Below are 17,351 nucleotides of genomic sequence, written 5' to 3' on the forward strand. Positions count from 1 at the left end.
TCCCAATACACCTGCAGCGGAGTTTATATAATGAGGCCGGCCTGCATAGCCCCCTGGGATAGTCTGAAGTAGGGCCACACAGCTGCTGTGGGCTGAGGCAAATCTCATTCCTATTCACTCCCTCATGCCAGTGGAAAAGCTGCGAGCTCTATAGGTTAGTGATCGATCATCGTCCATTTAATATATGACACTGTGTTCTACTATATTTAATTGTTGTTCTCATGTAGTTTTGTTAGTATTTAGTACCTCTGTCCATAGAATAACCTGCAAGGTTGTCTTGTTCAGTCTATTTTCTTGGGCTGTGATACAGTTTATAAAACGGTGGCGGAGCCTTATATCTTTCTGGACAATTGAGGGACAAACTATAATGCACAGTTTTAGATGGTGACTGGTATCGGCCATTAGGCTCTATCCACACCAAGTGTTTGGTGTCTGGTATGAACACTCCTGACAGGTGCTGCCACCATGTTGGTACAACTGATGGCACCTTGTGGCATCCGACATACATGTCCCCAAAAACATCATCTTAATTTTGTTTCTAGGATCCCTGTTCCTTGGAATAAAGCAGAGATCTGAGCTATTCCGTCCAGCAGAAAAACAGAGACCCCACTGGAAACCTCTGGAACAGAGGCCAAAATGACACTTATCTGCCTTCAATCAGGTGACTGGGGGGTCTGTGAGTGTTTGCTGTATGTGCCAGGAGAGTTCCCAATGCAGAATACAGCCAAAGGATACGACTAATATGGTGTCATTACACGACATACAACTGAGCAGCTTATGCCCATCAATGTGGCTTATTTACTACATAAAGGGGTTATCCAGTGTTAGAGAAACATGGCCGCTTTCTTCCAGAGACAGCACTGCTCTTGTCTCTAGTTTGGGTGCAGGTTTTGTAGCTTTTTTCCATTAAAGTGAATGGAGCTTAATGGCAAACCTCACCTAAACTAGAGACAAGAGCGGTGCTGTCTCTGGGAAAAAGTGGCCGTGTTTTTGTAACTCTGTATAACCCCTTTAAAGGGAACTTGGCACCTGGGGACAGGCCATCCGACCCTCTGATAGAACCCCCAATACTTACCCCCTCCTGCCAGTCCCGTTGCAGAGAAATCGCCACCCAATGGTCTCTCTTCTCAGTTACATATTGAGCGTGCAGGAGTCTGACGTCCATAGGAAATCACTGCTCCTGTGACTTCCTATGGACATCAGACTCTTCTTTTCTCACTTACATATTGAGCGTGCAGACCGCTAGGCGTTGATCTCTCCGTGGCAGGACGGGGGTAAGTATTGGGGGCTTTACTAAGGGGTTGGGTTGCCTCTGCCCTGGGTGCTGGGGTGACAAGTTCCCTTTAAGGACTTGGAACTCATTCCTATTTTTAAAATCTGATCTGTCTTGCATAGTGGTAATGACTGTGTGATGCTGTAATTTTTTTTATGGGATTCAAAGATTTGTTGTTTGTGTTTTACATACTTTGTTCATGGTAAATTTTAGTCAATACATTCACCGATTTATATCATGCCACATAACTTGACAAAAATTTTAATTTTATGTTGGCATCATATAGTTAAGTGGCCTTCTACTACTTTAGAACTTTAAACTACCTAGAACTTTCCTGGCAAATGTATCATGTTTTCATAGAAAGTCATGTACAGTGGTGCCTTGGATTAGGAGCATAATTCGTTCTGGGGTCGTGCTTGTAATCCAAATCCACTCTTATACCAAAGCAAATTTTCCCATAAGAAAGCATAGAAATGCAGACAATTGGTTCCATACCCCAAAAATAATAATTTATTATTCTGTATAACATGTAAAACAGATGAAACAAACATTCATAAACAGCAGAATATGTGATATTAGTTACTGTACAGGAATGGAGAGGATGGGAAACACAAGGGCGGACAGAGACTGCAGGGAGCATGGAGGAATGAGCAGGGCAGATGTGGGCACAGTATAGCAGCACTCTCTGTCCGGGGAGAGAGAGATTACAGCTATAGAGAGATTACCTCCACAGTCCTGTCCCCTGATGTGAGCCCCAGCCTGAAGTGGATCTGCTATGATTGGAAAGTGAGGGAGACTTCCTGGGTCAGAGTACAGGGCTGTAGACCCTGCTGTGCAGACCATTCCCCTCCCCCACTCGTGCTCTCACCCAGTACAGAGAGCTCTTAAACAAAGTCACAATTTTGAAAAACTGTGAGCTCCTAAACCAAGGTACCACTACGAATAAACCACTACCTGTGGGACATACAGCAGCTAAGTACTGAACTAATACAAATTTTCAAATAGAAGTAAATTACAAATCTTTATTACTTTGACACCTAGTTGATTTTAAAATATTTTTTTCACCGAAGTAACCCTTTAATAAAGTTTCGTAAATCCTGATTTGAACTGTTTGAGGTTTTTTTTTTATTGGGTGATTTATGGGGATTTCTTTTTAGAAATGAACTGGCCTCTTAAAAAAAAAAAGTGTAGTTTAGTCTGGCAGTGCTCTGTGGCCACCTCTCCTGCTCTGGACAGTTGCTGACATGGACAGAGGAGGCAGCAGAGAGCACTGTGTTAGACTGGAAAGAATACACCACTTCCTGCAGGACATACAGCAGATGATAAGTACTGGAAGACTTGAGATTTTTTTTTTTATATAGAAGTCATTTACAAACCTGTATAACTTTCTGATGCCAAACGATTTCTTTTTAAAAATCCCCAAAGTACCCCTTTAAACAAGCGCTAATCACTGTCCAAAAGGCCTTTTCAGCACTGCCGTTTCAACAAAGTTTGCTAGGAAAAGCAAATGTAAGACAAAAATGTTTCCTTCTCATATCAAGCATCATCTGTCTTCCATTCTGAAAAATCAGCACAGGCAAACGTTCTTGTGTTCCTTATGGTTGGGGAGAAGTAAGCTGCAGCCACATAGCTCTGGCATTGGCTTATTGCTCCTGGAGCACAAAGGTAGGTGGTGCAAAAAATCCGTCACACTTAACCCTTCTCTCCACTTATCTGTCGGTAGAGAGTTGGGAGGCCACCATATACATTTTACTCTAGGCCGACTTTATTATGTGTATGGACACCTGTAACTTTTGAGGTAGAGTTTGAAGCGGAAGAGAGAAAAGTTCATGTTTGTTAAAAATTTACTTTGAAAAAATTTTGACTAAAAATTTAAACTTTATAAAAATAAGTGTATGGACACCTGAAGAGCTCTCAGCCCAGGGCTCCATCCATAAACTGCACTCTACAGCTTTGTCATGGCTTCCATGCGGTTGCTTTTTATGCTGTTGAGAGACACAGAATTTTAGTATCTCCTCCGTATGTGCCACAGAATCAGGAATATGCCCCATGAATGGAAATGGCCAAGGTTTCTAAATATTGTCCCTGTTCAGTGTTTTTTTTCTTGTCTCACTCTTCAGGGAATTGGGTCGAGGCTAGCATTGAGTGGACGTACTGGACTGTTTGGGTTCGGTAACGTTTTCCAAACCTGAATGCTAGGCATTTGACTCCCGGCAGTTGGAGAACATGGAAACAGCTTATGGTTGCATCAATGTTTCCCAGAATTCCCTAGGATGGCATCCAACTTTATTATAATAGTTACAAGTGGGAATATGTACAGAACCTATCCATAACTGTTGAATTTCCTCGAGTGTTTTTGCTTGGATGGCCGTCATTTAATGGCAAATAACGGCCGCTGTTTTAAAATAACAGCAATTTTTTGCCATTAAATAACGGCTATTCACTCAATTTCAACAGTGTGTGAACAGAGCCTTTCTGTGTTTTCAATCCACTCCTAGTTTTGGTTGAAAAAATACTGACTAAATACTGTATGGGAACATGGCCGTTATCTGTATTTTTGTTGTAGAGGTAAATGCTTAGGTAACTGGTGGCTATGCATTGGTTGGATCATTTGTGAGATGTGGTAAGAATGCTATGGTATTTGAAGCATGTCCACCTTTATTGCTGTGATGCAGGGGTAGGGAATCTTGGCTCTCCAGCTGTTGCAAAACTACAACTCCCATCATGCTGGGACAGCCAAGAAGTATACCCCTGATGGATTTTATAGAAGTAAAATAAACTTGCAACTTTTTTTTCCTCCTGTTGGTTTGGGTGTAGGTTCACACCCTGTCCATGCATATCAGAGGCTACCCACTGAGCTGGAGTTCTGGTGTTTGCTTCTACAAAATACACAATGGCTAGATATAGTGCTGCAACTAGGGATGAGTGAATTTGCAGTAATAGTCAAGTGCTTCCCTAGGCTCAGAGGTCGGCTTGTTAGCTGACTGCATCTGAACTCCATTCTGGGTGTCTGGAAAAGCTGGATCCAGTCCTGAAAAACTTCTCCCGGTTTCCCAGGACTTGATCCAGCTTTTGACTTGACCAGAGCAAAGTTCAAAGGCAGCCGGCTGATAAGCCGACCACTGAGCCTAGGGAAGCACTTGACTATTACTGAAAATTCACTCATCCCTAGTTGCAACTTGTATATACTGAAATGACAGGTACACTTAGCTCCAGCTGTCTAAAGCCAACTTCACACCAGCAGTATACGCGTCTGTTTTAGTTGCAAAACCGCATTATTATTTTTTTTGTTAAAACTTACCAGATTTCCTTGTGTGTTGGCCATTATTGTGCACAATTAAGGTAAAATAATGGCTATAATTGCAACAGTTTTAAGTAAAAGTGGTCACCCCCCCCCCCCCCCCCAGTCATTTTGGTATAATTTTTTTTTCTTATAGCTGATTTTTGCTGTACGTAAAACTCTTTTGTAGCCCAGGGTCCCCAACGCTAGACAATACATGTATTCCAAGGTTCTGACTTATGTTGTCTGAGCTGGCTATAAGATGGGCTACTAAGGTTCATATTAGACAAAGTGATTTTTAACGATAAACGATCTATCGTTACGGCGATTGTTTTACTCGATCTTATCCCAGCATAAGAAGGAACAAATTGGAATTACACTGAACGAATGCGGAATTACAGTAACCGATTAGTGAACGATTAACGATGATTTTAGGGTCAGATCTAAATCAACGATCAATGACAGCCGAACGATTTTTCGATCGTTGCCTGCAATTACACAGGTTCGAATTTAAACTATATTCGTCAATTTAACGATTTACCGCACACTGATCGTCCCTTGTAATAGGGCCCTTTCACTTCGACAAGAAGTGCAGCGCTAGCTGTCACACAGGAGGGTTACAGACATAAATAAACGCCTTCCCTCCAAATCGCACAGGTACTCGGTATAAAGCACAATGCAGTCTGATGCTTTGTCACATTACAATAGAGCTTCCACATTTTCACTTTTCTTCCCAGCCTCAGGAAACCCATTTCTTGGCAGCTTTAATCTATCCCAATCAATAGCCATTGTTTCCCACTGGGAGCACTGAGAGAGGTGTTAAAGTTGTTGTGTATGGGCTTTGGCTTCTTTCCCCAAGACTTGATGACTCCCCGAGCTCCCATCAGCTGCTTGTGGATTGAGCGCTCTTAAATATCAGACAGTGGCTTCATTAACACACAAACCCACATCAAACATGGGCTCATTGTACAGACTCTAAATGCTGCACTGCCACCAGGATGGTGTTAACCCTTAGACGGTGCACAGCTATCCTAAAGGAAGGAATAAAATCCTTTATCAATGACTTTTATTTACTTTTTTACTCCATTTATTTTATATCATATCGAATTTTTTTAGTTTTTTTTTAATTTAGTAGTATAGTAGTATCTTATTTTTTAGAATTTTAGGTTTTTTAGAATTTTAGTATTTTAAGTATTTTTTTATTTAGTAGTTTAATAAGTTTTTTAGTATTTTTTTTAGAATTTTAATTTTTTTTAGTATTTTAGATTTTATGGAAAGTGTATGCAACTATATAACATTGACGATAAACAAAGTCTAATTCAGCTATAACTATCTCTAAATTCCTTTTCAAGCTGATCATAGACATAGCTAGATGTTAGGTTGACCAAAGGTCCATGTTGGTGGTTCACCGGTGGAAAATGTTTTCTTTTAATTCAACTGGTGTCAGAAAGTTATATAGATTTGTAATTTACTTCTATTTAAAATATCTCCAGTCTTCCAGTACTTATCAGCTGCAGGAAATGGTGTACTCTTTCCTCTCTGACAGTGCTCTCTGCTGCCACCTCTGTCCATGCCAGGAACTGTCTACAGAAGTAGCAAATCCCCATAGAAAACTTCTTCTGCCATAAAATGGCACCTTTTTATTTTCTTACAAAATACAGAGCAGGACACCCAGGAGCGCTCACTCCCAGCCCACTTCTGGTGCGGTAGTGACACCTGTTGTGCTCATTATCGGATATTCCATTCATCAGACCTGGTCAGTCTCGCTCTTCAGCGGAAGTGTCATGTGTGATACATTTACTATGGATAAGTGAATTAATCAGTGTTATAATGACACACTTACCTGTACGTTAGAAAAATCTTACACGCTTGGTGAGACTTTCCACTAGACTGTTGCGTTGTCAGATGTGGTGTTAATGGATTTAGCACATTCTTTCCATGTTACTTCTGTTTGGTGGTTTACATCAGGTTTTATTATCTAGTGGTGCGGCGTGAGCATGTTCAGTCGATAATAGTGCTCAACTGAGCATTGGGGTGCTTGATGCTCGATTGAGTGCCATGATGCACTGTTTACATATTTGAGCTACTGTACTGACAGTGTCAGTACAGTAGCATGAATATTTAAACAATTTCGGCGCTCCCAGCAACATAATTGAAGAAAATGTCAGGAGCTCAAATTGTACTAATTCTAATTTTTGTATACATGCCTTCAAGGGTCAAAATATACAAAAATTTGAACGAAAAAATGCAATACCTAACTGCTACACACTTAAGAACGCTGGAGGTATGCTGTCAATTGACGGCATACCGCCGGAGTTCTAATAAGTGTTGCAGTAACATTGAATTTTTTGGCTCAAAAATTGGAATGAAAAAATGCAATAGTTGAACCAGATATCCTCCTCCTCTGCTGAACAAGGGACACCTGGTTAAATGTTCGAGTCTCCCATTGATCTCAATGGGGCCCGTTACTCAAGTCGAGCACGGAAAAATGCAGGATTAAAGTGATAAGCATTCAAGCATTTTAGTGCTCGCTCAACTCTATTATCTGGTCTCTTACAATGATCATATGTTTTAGTATTGATCTATGTCTATGTAGTATATATTTGCTGTTTAGTGTAAAAACCATACTACCTCTGCTAACATTACATTCTGTATGTACATTCCTATATGTACAGTGCTCTGAAGCAGCTTAAGTACTGTGCCGTTCCTGTACATTGACCCAACCCCATAACTGACATGACCAGGGGGTATTCCAGGCAGTTATATTTGACAACCTACTCAGCCAATCATTGACTGAAGCGGGACACACACTGGATAGTGATTGGCTGAGCAGGTCGTCTCGGAAGCAGCAACCAGCGTTTAGCAGGAGGATCTGGAGATGTCACAGGAGGACCCTGAGGCAGCGTAGTTAGGTGAGAATAGGATTTTTTTTTCTGTACAAGAGCAGCAATACTTAAAAAAAATATATATAAATGCCCAGAGTACCCTTTTAGGAAATTACATATCTACTGGTTTGAAGTCGTACAATACCGATCACATAAGAAAGGACGGCATCTCCAAGAAACCAATGATTATGTGAAGATGGAGCCATTAGCATGGAAATAACTGCTTAGCAGAAATAGCTGAGCGTAAGTCTATAACTATCCGGCACGATTGCCTCTTCTGCATGGACTTTCCCTACATGTTGTGACGTGTCCATCATCAACCATAAAGATGCTAAAGCTCCTTATAGAGGGGCATTACATGCAAATAGATCTATTTTACACATTGTAATGTGTTTCTAAGTGGCACTTACATGGTCCTAGTAGGAAGTCCCCTCTAGGGAACAAAAAGCCTTTAGTGTATGTGAAACATATATATATTTACGGGGGATGTCAAATTTTCCACCATCAAAGGGGCCTTGTTTACCCATGCAAAATAAACTTCTTTTGTGCAGACCCGAGCCACTTAAAACTTCACGTGACTATCATTTGGCACACCTGGAGAAGAGTGTAAGCTAAAAAAGTGGAATGAAGAATGACTGAAATGATATTTTCCCCATTTTTTTTTTTTTTTTTTATAAAGTACAGTAACATGATTCTGCTTTCCTGTTTTGCATGTACAGCAAAAGTTTAAATCCATGGTCGTAGGTGTATATGTGTGTTGGGGGGTGGGGGTATCCTGTTAGTTTTCCAGTTGGAAGACTAACAGAACAAAATCTATCTTGGCTCTGTACATCCTTTAATTTCTGAAAATCTAACTTGATTCTAACCTATCGTTATAGTTTGCGTTTTCATACCTTGTACTTTGTTCTATTTTCAACAGGGAAACTTGTAGCAGTGGGACTAAAGCATGAACACAACTACCGTACTCATTGCCATAATTCTTTGCCAAGGACCCTATTTAGGTTACCAGTGACGCTATATATTTAGGTTGCAGATAGCTTCACACGTGTATTTTGCATGACGACATATTTACATCCATTTTTTGTAGACCGTAATATGGAGCTATTGATCGTCTATAGGGCTATTCACATGGCCATATAAGAATGTGTAGCTAAAAAATGCTGCATGTGCTACTTTCATCAACCCACTAAGGTCTATGGAGGGAGGAATAAAATATGGATACATTGATATTTGATCCATAATGCATCTGTATTGGGGGAATTCAGTGCAGGAGTCCTATTGATTAGAATATAACTCGTGCATGGAGGTCACCGATCTGTGGAGCGCGTACAGCATGGCAGAACACCAGTGACCCTTTAAGTGTGCAATAGTCTGCATACAAGCAACAGCAGGTGTTGATGTCCCAGCTACTTTACTGCTCTTTTATGGTGTTCCCCCTACTCCTAATGGAAGTGCATTGTATTAGACTGATTTACTTTTAGGGAAAAGATGCATTTACTTTGATCGCTGTGTATCAAAAAAAATGTTGTGTTCTTTTTGTGTACGGTTTAAGCTTTTTACTATCCCATCCTCAAGCATGTACCATAAGGACAGAGGTCTATTCAGATAGAAGGCTAGTGCTTGTATGACTTTTAAGACTACATTTGCATGGCTGAGTAAATGTTTGTTGCTATTAGTTGAATAGACCACAAGGAGACCAATTGTGTTGTATTATGGAGGGGGAGGTTGTGCCTGATGCATTGGCTACTACCAGTGCTTTACAATGTTATTTATTGGACATTGGTACAAAAATAAGTTGATCTTTGTGCAAACTTCTGCAGATGACGATTGTGTGCTGGCTCTAATTCCTACTATGTTAAAATATAGGCACTACAGGGAACATTTTGTATATTGTGTATTATACAGAACGATAGTCGTTTGTTACGATGATCTCAATCTGATTCCAGCAAAAGAAGAAACGATGGAAAATTACACTGACCGAATAGCGAATGATTAACGATTTTAGGGTCAGATCTAAATCAACGATCAGTGACTCAAACAAATTTTCAATCGTTGCCTGCAATTACATGGAACGGTTATAGTGTTAAGTTCGAACAATACAACAATTTTCTGCATGATAGTCCCATGTACTAAGGCCCTAAGTCTCTTTGAGGGGTTATCCAGTGTTAGGCTGGGTTCACACACAGTATGACGGCCATACACTAAATTTAAACAGTGTGTGAACATAGCCTTTCTGTGTTTTCAAGCCACTCCTGGTTTTGGTTGCAATATGAGGACCAAAATACTGAGCAAAAATACTTTGTGAGAACCCAGCCTAAGGAAAAACATGGCCTCTTTCTTCCAGAGACAGCACCGCTCTTGTCTCCAGTTTGGGTGCAGGTTTTGCTACTCGGTTCCATTGAAGTGAATGGAGCTTACTTGGGCAAACCAAACCTGAAATGGAGACAAGAGTGGTGCCGTCTTTGGAAGAAAGTGGCCATGTTATAATGTTGAATAACCCCTTTAAGAAACTTAGTTGAAGAAAAAAATTTGCACAATTTACAACTATTCTGCAAGTACTTTTGACTCCAATTGATTATCCAAATATAAATTGTCAATTTAGTGTTTAACAACGCCTAATAAATCACTTACTAGTCAAATTTACGTTGTGTACATGTATTGATGTCCTAGCACTTTGTGCCTAGTCATAAAAACCCATTTGACAATGCTCATCAATTTGTTGATCGAGTCATTCTAGACCCACCACTTCTAAAGTGTTAAGAACAAAGAGCAGTAGCATTAGTCACAGCCTTAAGATGCCCAGGAGAATGACTAATGTACGAACCCCTCATGAGGAAGACATGGGAGCACACGGAATAAAAAGCTTAGAAGGTTATAGCTGGTTGGGTGTACTTGCACAGAACGGCATGGGGGCAGATATCACAGTAGGACTCAGATATCCATTACTCTACGATTTGCTAGTGTCAAAATTAGTGTAGTTTAACTTATGCACAAATGGTGTCATCTTTGATGCACACTTCAAGTCACTGGCCAAATGTCTGTGCTTTATCTGTACTAGTGCACGTCTTCTCTTCCTTACTGCTTTGTGATAAGCTCGCCGTATACAAATATCTGGAGGCTGAATATGAAGTGTTGTCCAGCTGTTATTACCCCTAATCTCAACACCTTATTCGTATCACTAGGAAAAAAACACAAGTACCATTAGTGGAATGGGCAGCCATCAGAAAAAAATTGGCTAATGGTGAGATTTATCTGACAGATTTTTGAAAAGAGGAGAAATCTTAGTCTTTCCTTTATGACCTGTTCTTGGTTTATAGTCTGTTCCTGGCTTTGGCTTCAATAATCTGTCATATAAATCTGTGTATTCCACGGCCCGATCGTTGAGTGAGGGCTGCGGGGACATTGTTACCGATGTCCTTGCAGCAAACATTGCCTGTCAGGACTTCTCCTCGGCTCTGTCTTCCTCACCGGGTCCCGCGGTGCAGCATCAACTCCGGTGCGGCCTGTCTGAGCTGTCAGACCGCTCAGCCAATCACTGGCTGCGGCCTGGCCTGATGCTGCGCCACGGGACCCGGGGAGGAAGACTGAGCGGAGGAGAAGCCCTGCCAAGTAATGTATGCTGCGCTTCTCAAATTGTTGGTCGCCTGCCGCACCGCTATTCCACAAGCGCGATGGGGGACAGATTTTAGGTCTGGCCCTAAATAAACAATCAGCCGATGACACGATCATCGGCTGACCGTTTTCTCTATTCCACCAAGCGATAATTGGCCGAATGGGGCCGATTATCGCTCCTGTGGAATAGGCCCCTAAGTGTATCTTTAAGCCCCTATTACAGGAGGCGATCAGCGAGAGCAAGCGAGCGCCGACCTGTCAGCAACGGTCTGCTGTTGCCGCTCCTATTACACAAAGTGATGGCAGCTGATCGTTGCTCTACACGTCAATTTGTCTTTCAACATGTTGAAAGGCAACAATCAGCTGACATCGTTCATGTCGGATGATCATTGCATTTTATCACACAAAGCGATTATTGGCCAATAGTTGGCCAAATACGACCAATAATCTTTTTGTGTAATAGGGCTTTTAGTCTAGAGATGAGCGAACTTCAAGCACAATCCTGTGTGACATTTGATTACCGGCAGCTGAAGAAGTTGGATGCAGCCCTAGGGAGTCTGGGAGAACATGGATACAGCCTATGACCTATGTTGTACCAATAGCAACAATAACAGTATAGTCCAGCATAGGGCGGTAGCTTCTATGCAGCTATCTCATAAGAGCGACGTGTCCCCTAGGGCATTAGCTGTTCAGCATCCATGTATCCTTGTCACATATACAAATGCAATAGAGGGGTTACCGTGATTTAGACGCTCTCTGCTGCAATCCTATTACCCTTCATGGACTGTTCACACTCCCTGTGTTCGCTCGACGCGTTTCTTGCACTTGCCATCAGCAGCAGTGGATCGAGTGGTGTGCATTCATGTCTGCAGGCTGATAACGGCCTTGCAGTAGAGTCCGTGGTAGAGGTTTAAATGCCGGAGATACCGAGAATATAAGTTTTCATTTTCCACGTATTTTGATTCATCCATGTTTTCCAGGCAGCCTTAGGGCTAATTCACACTACAGATTTGGCGCGGAGATTCCGCCGGGAACCTCTGACCGTGGTTTCTGCGTCGAATCCCTCCTGCTATGTCTTTGAATAGGAGGGCTCACGTGCCATCACAATTCTTTGACTTTTTAATTCTTTAAGCGGAGATGCACGAGCCCTCCCATTCAAAGACATAGCAGGAGGGATTTGGCGCTAAGACCCCAGGCGGAGGTTCCCGGCAGAATCTCCGCGCCGAATCTGTAGTGTGAATGGCTGCATCCAACTTCAGTCACCGGTAATCAAATGCTCCATGTTTGCTCATCCAGTCATTGAACGTAACCCATTGTCCCAAAAATGAAGAAATGATTACCAATAATATTAATAATTTAAAGCTCTACTTCAAGGTAAGGACTTATCAAATTTAACTCAAGGTGTATAATCTCCTCAAGACTGTTACATTCCACCTAAGCATTGTTTTAGTTAAAGGTGTTCACTTGCTTATCCTCTGCCCGGTGTCATTGATGATGTATGGCCATTTTGAATAATTTTAAAGGGATATTCCAAGAATAATTAACTTGTCTCCTATCCTCAACGATCCTATCTGCCAACCCCCGCCGCCCCGATCTCAGTATCACGTCTCCGGGTACGGCACAAGACTCGCAGCTTTATTATTTCCTATGGAGGTGCCAGAGAGCATAGTACATCACTCTTTCGACACCTCCATAGGAATGGATAGAGCTGTGGGTCAAGTGGTAACCAAGAGCCTCATTATTTTTATGGAAGTTTTTTTTTGGCAGTTGGGGGGGCTGCTTTTAACGATTTTCATGTCTGTAGTGGGTCTGTATCTTGCCATTGCGGTGAGCTGTTGCATTTTTCTGTGTTTCTGTGGGTCATGCACCTTACCCGTGGCTATATGCACAGAAGCCGCGGGCCAATGCAAAGATCGTTGGGGGGGGGGGGGGGTTGGATCCCTGTGATCTCTTATTTGTCACCTATCCTGTGGTCAGGGGACAAGTTAATTCTTCTTGGAACACCCCTTTCACAAGGCAGTGTCATGGGAAAAAAAAAAGAAAACTTTAGACATGTAAAAAGTTTTTATGGGCGTGGGTCTGTGTTCAACCCATGATTGAATAGGAGAAGTCCACGCTTGGTGCGTTCTCTCCTTGCTTTGTCACGTGACTAGACTGCTGCATAATGGAAGTCTATGGAGGTGTTTCGCTCACACAGAGTGGGTAGAGGAGCGCGTGGCACTGCGGTAATCTCCCTGCTCATTCTACACTCGACACGCAACCCTGACCGATTAAAAATTTTTTGGCTTGTCTCTCTGACACAAAGTTTTTTGTCCCACAAAGATACCCTTTAAAGGGGTGCTCCAGCAAAAATCTTTTTAAAGCTTTTAAATCAACTGGTTTCAGAAAGTTTATACAGATTTTATAATTTACTTCTATTTAAAAATCTCCAGTCTTCCAGTACTTATCAGGTGCTGTATGTCCTGGAGGAAGTGGTATATTCTTCCCAGTCCGACATAGTGCTTCTATACTGCCACCTCTGTCCATGTCAGGAACTGTCCAGAGCAGGAGAGGTTTTCTATAGGGATTTGCCACTGCTCTGGACAGTTCCTGACATGGACAGAGGTGGCAGCAGACAGCATGGTGTAAGCTAGAAAGAATACACCATTTCCTGCAGGACATACAGCAGCTGATAAGTACTGGAATACTGGAGATTTTTAAATAGAAGTAAACTTTCTGAAACCAGTTGATTTAGAAAGATTTTAACATGTCCCATGCACCACCATAACCTTTAGTCCTCTGAGACACCAGGGCCTCTTTGTGATTGTACTTTCTATAGATTTGGATCCAAGTATGACTGAACACTCATCTGTAGCTATAACCTGCAGTAGATGGAAAGATATTTACATAGTTGGGCAAACACTTATTGCTCTAGTAAATGTTTAAAAAAGGAAGTTTAAGCACCTGTAAAGAAGGAAATTCGCTCATATACTACGAGTTCCAGAAGAAAAAGAAACCATGCTGTCCTATTGAAATTAATGTTTTTTGCATACAGGATGTCACACATAGCAGGTATCCTGTTCTATTAGCTAAAACAGGGGTAGGGAACCTTGGCTCTCCAGCTGTTGCAAAGCTACAGCTCCCATAATGCCTTGACAGCCAATTTTTGGCTGTCCAAGCATGATGGGAGTTGTAGTTTTGCAACCTTTTTTTCATCAGTTTTTGCAAAAAATAGATGCTTTTTTGCACACATGCTTTTTTTTTTAAACTTACACAAAAACGTAGCTGACCTTTAAGTTTTGATCCATGTGTTTGTTTGTTTTTTACAATGGAAGTCAATAGAAAAACTGATCAAAACGGATGCATCTGTTCTGTTTTTTCATCCGTTTTTTACAAATACTGATGGAAAAAAAATGGATTGCAAAGACAGCGTAAACCCAGCCTTAGGTAGACACTATTTATTTGCATACTATTTTATTTAGTTTTTATTTTTTTTATGGTATTTGTTCCCAGAATAGGAATTATGGAATACCAAGGTTTATCTTCCTTCCGCTGGGAATCGATCCCTTCCTTGGCTTAACTATAAATGGAGCGGATTAGGGATTTATTTATAAAGAGTTGGTGATTATTACTTAGTCCAAATTGCCTCAGTCCAACAAAGCCGTAAATATTCTATATGAATATCACTTGAGATGGAAATGGCCCTAATCCTCTAAAGCTAACGTTCTGCAAATAATAAAAATGGCCCTATATACATAGAGGAAGAGGTTAATGTATAAACACTTTTTGTGTACACACCTGACTGAAAGTTTCCCTTTAATTTTTGAGTAGTGTTTTTTATATATATATATATATATATATATATATATATATATATATATATAATATAATATATCCAATTTGTTTACATCTTAAATGCAACTGTATAGAAAATAGAGAATTACTACTGTATGACGGAATTCTTATTTAATTTAACTATGTATTATATACCCCTTCTGAGGTCACCACTAAGTGGATTGACAGGGTTATTAATGGGATGGGCCATAATTTTGGTTCAAAATATTTTGTCTAAAACAAAGAGATGAAGAATAAGGGCCCTATTACACGGAAAATGCGGAAAATCGTTATTTCATTCTAATTTAAACGATAATCGCTCCGTGTAATTGCAGGCAAAGATCGAAAAATCGTTTGTGTCATTGATCGTTGATTTAGATCTAAACCTAAAATCGTCAATTATGTGCTAATCGTGCGCTGTAATTCCGCATTTGTTCACTAAACGTTGGGTGTAATTCCAAATCGTTCTTCCTTTTGCTGGAATCAGATGGAGCAAACGATTGTAGTGTGTAACGATAGTAACTAAGAACAATCATTCCATGTAATATGGTGAACAATTTCAGGTTAACAATAAACAATCTCGTTTGCAATTGTTTATGGTTAATCGCTAATTGTTAAAAATCGCTTTGTCTTATAGGACCCTTAGGAAAAGTGTCAAACACCTTTTTTTTCAGAAGCAGATCTTTGTGCCACTGTAATATATTTGGCACATTCTCTGGCTAGTCTAGTCTAAGCTGTCTAAATTTAATAAATCTGTCCCATTGTGACTTCAGCCTATAGAATCAGGACGTCTACTCAGACTTGGGAGCTCTTATCCCAGAGTCTCTCTCTGTCTGCTTGCTCCCATACTAGTAATGCACTTGTGTATTTGAGGACAATGTGTCCAGTCCTGTGTGTTTAGACAATAGAAGTCTACCTGCCTCATTTAGGAACATTAGGAGTTGAAAGGGGAAAAGTGATTTGAAGTTTGAGTCAGTCTACATTTGACTCTAGCGGTGTTCATGGCCTGAGGCTGCTACAGAGACACCCTTGTGTTTGTGTCAGTGTAAAGAGAGGCTAAAGGATGCTTCAGTTCCTGCTTTTGGGACAAGGAACATGGGTCCCAATTCACAAAACTTCTCCTGTATGTCTAGACCCTACAATACACAAAATGGGACTGGTACAGGCAGCTATAAGGGCATGTTCCCAAAAGGGAAGATGAACAAAATCAAAAAGCCACATGGGAGAAAAAAATAAATTAAATATATGGTCGTTATGATAATGGAGATATAAAACACTTGACTGGTGGTAAGTTGGCCGTCCATGTAAGTTTTCCAGCAGTTTTGATCTGATCATAAAAGTGCCCATACACCTTAAAGTTTATATGTATTTAAATTTCTTGTATGAAATAGCCAAATGGATCACTGGAAGGACAATATTACATGGGACAATTATCGGTTGAAAAACCGTTAATTGTTCGGATTTAAACAATAATAGTTTTGTGTAATAGCAGGCAACGATTAAACGACCAATGAGGAATCATTAATAGTTTGATAGAATCTGGACCTATTTTCATCGTTGATCGTTCATTAATTGTTTGAACATTGCTCGGTGTAATAACACATTGGTTGTTCCCTGGTCTATTAGCCAGGAAAGAACGAGCGCAAGAACGACCGTAAGTAACTGTGTAATAGGGTGAACGGTTGAAGATAGTTTGTCATAGTGGTCGTTTGAGATCGTTTATCGTTAATCTCCTGTAATACCATCCTTAATCCCCTTGCCCGCTTTGAATCAATGTTCCCCCTGACTGTCTCACCCACTTATAAGTACACTATCCTGTTCATAAAATATGGCTGGACTATTGTATAAATAAACCACTTTCCACCTTTTATTTCAACTCTCTTCCTCGAAGATTGTAAGCTCATGGGACCAGGGCTGCCCTCTTTGAATAGATCAGGGATAGGGAACCTTGGCTCTCAAGTTGTTGCAATACTACAACTCCCATCATGTCTGGACAGCCAAATCTTCAGGCATGATGGGAGTTGTAATTTTCCAACAGCTGGGGAGCCAAGGTTCCCTACCCCTGGTATAGATAATTGGATGTATTTCTATAATTTCTAAATTTGCATATGTACCCCCAGAATTGTAAATATTAAAACCTAGTAGGAGAGACCTATCATAGTCCCTAAAATCAGCACCAAGGGATAGGATTTTAATTTGAACACTTCATATATCTTCTTGTGTCAATAAAAAATTACAATAGTGTGTACAAGGCACAGATTAAGAAGCCTTATTTTTTAGTTGTGAAAAAAAAACTCATTGTCAGTACTGAGTTGTGTACATAGCTGGGAGCTCAGCATACATTAGTCTGCTTACTGTAATAAATATATATATATATATATATATATATATATATATATATATATATATAATATAAAATTATCATACACCTTATTAGATGCATATATATATATACACCTTATTGGATGCATATATATATATATATATA

The 17,351-nt window shown here is 40.5% G+C and overlaps 1 long non-coding RNA gene across 1 annotated transcript in view; it reads right to left on the reverse strand.

Annotated features, from left to right (window-relative positions):
- LOC138785327 (uncharacterized) overlaps positions 1-17,351 on the reverse strand; it is a 31,758-nt gene that overhangs the window by 13,562 nt on the left and 845 nt on the right. The window lies entirely within an intron of this gene.

The sequence above is a fragment of the Dendropsophus ebraccatus genome, chromosome 3 (assembly GCF_027789765.1).
Source record: "Dendropsophus ebraccatus isolate aDenEbr1 chromosome 3, aDenEbr1.pat, whole genome shotgun sequence".
Taxonomy (NCBI): domain Eukaryota; kingdom Metazoa; phylum Chordata; class Amphibia; order Anura; family Hylidae; genus Dendropsophus; species Dendropsophus ebraccatus.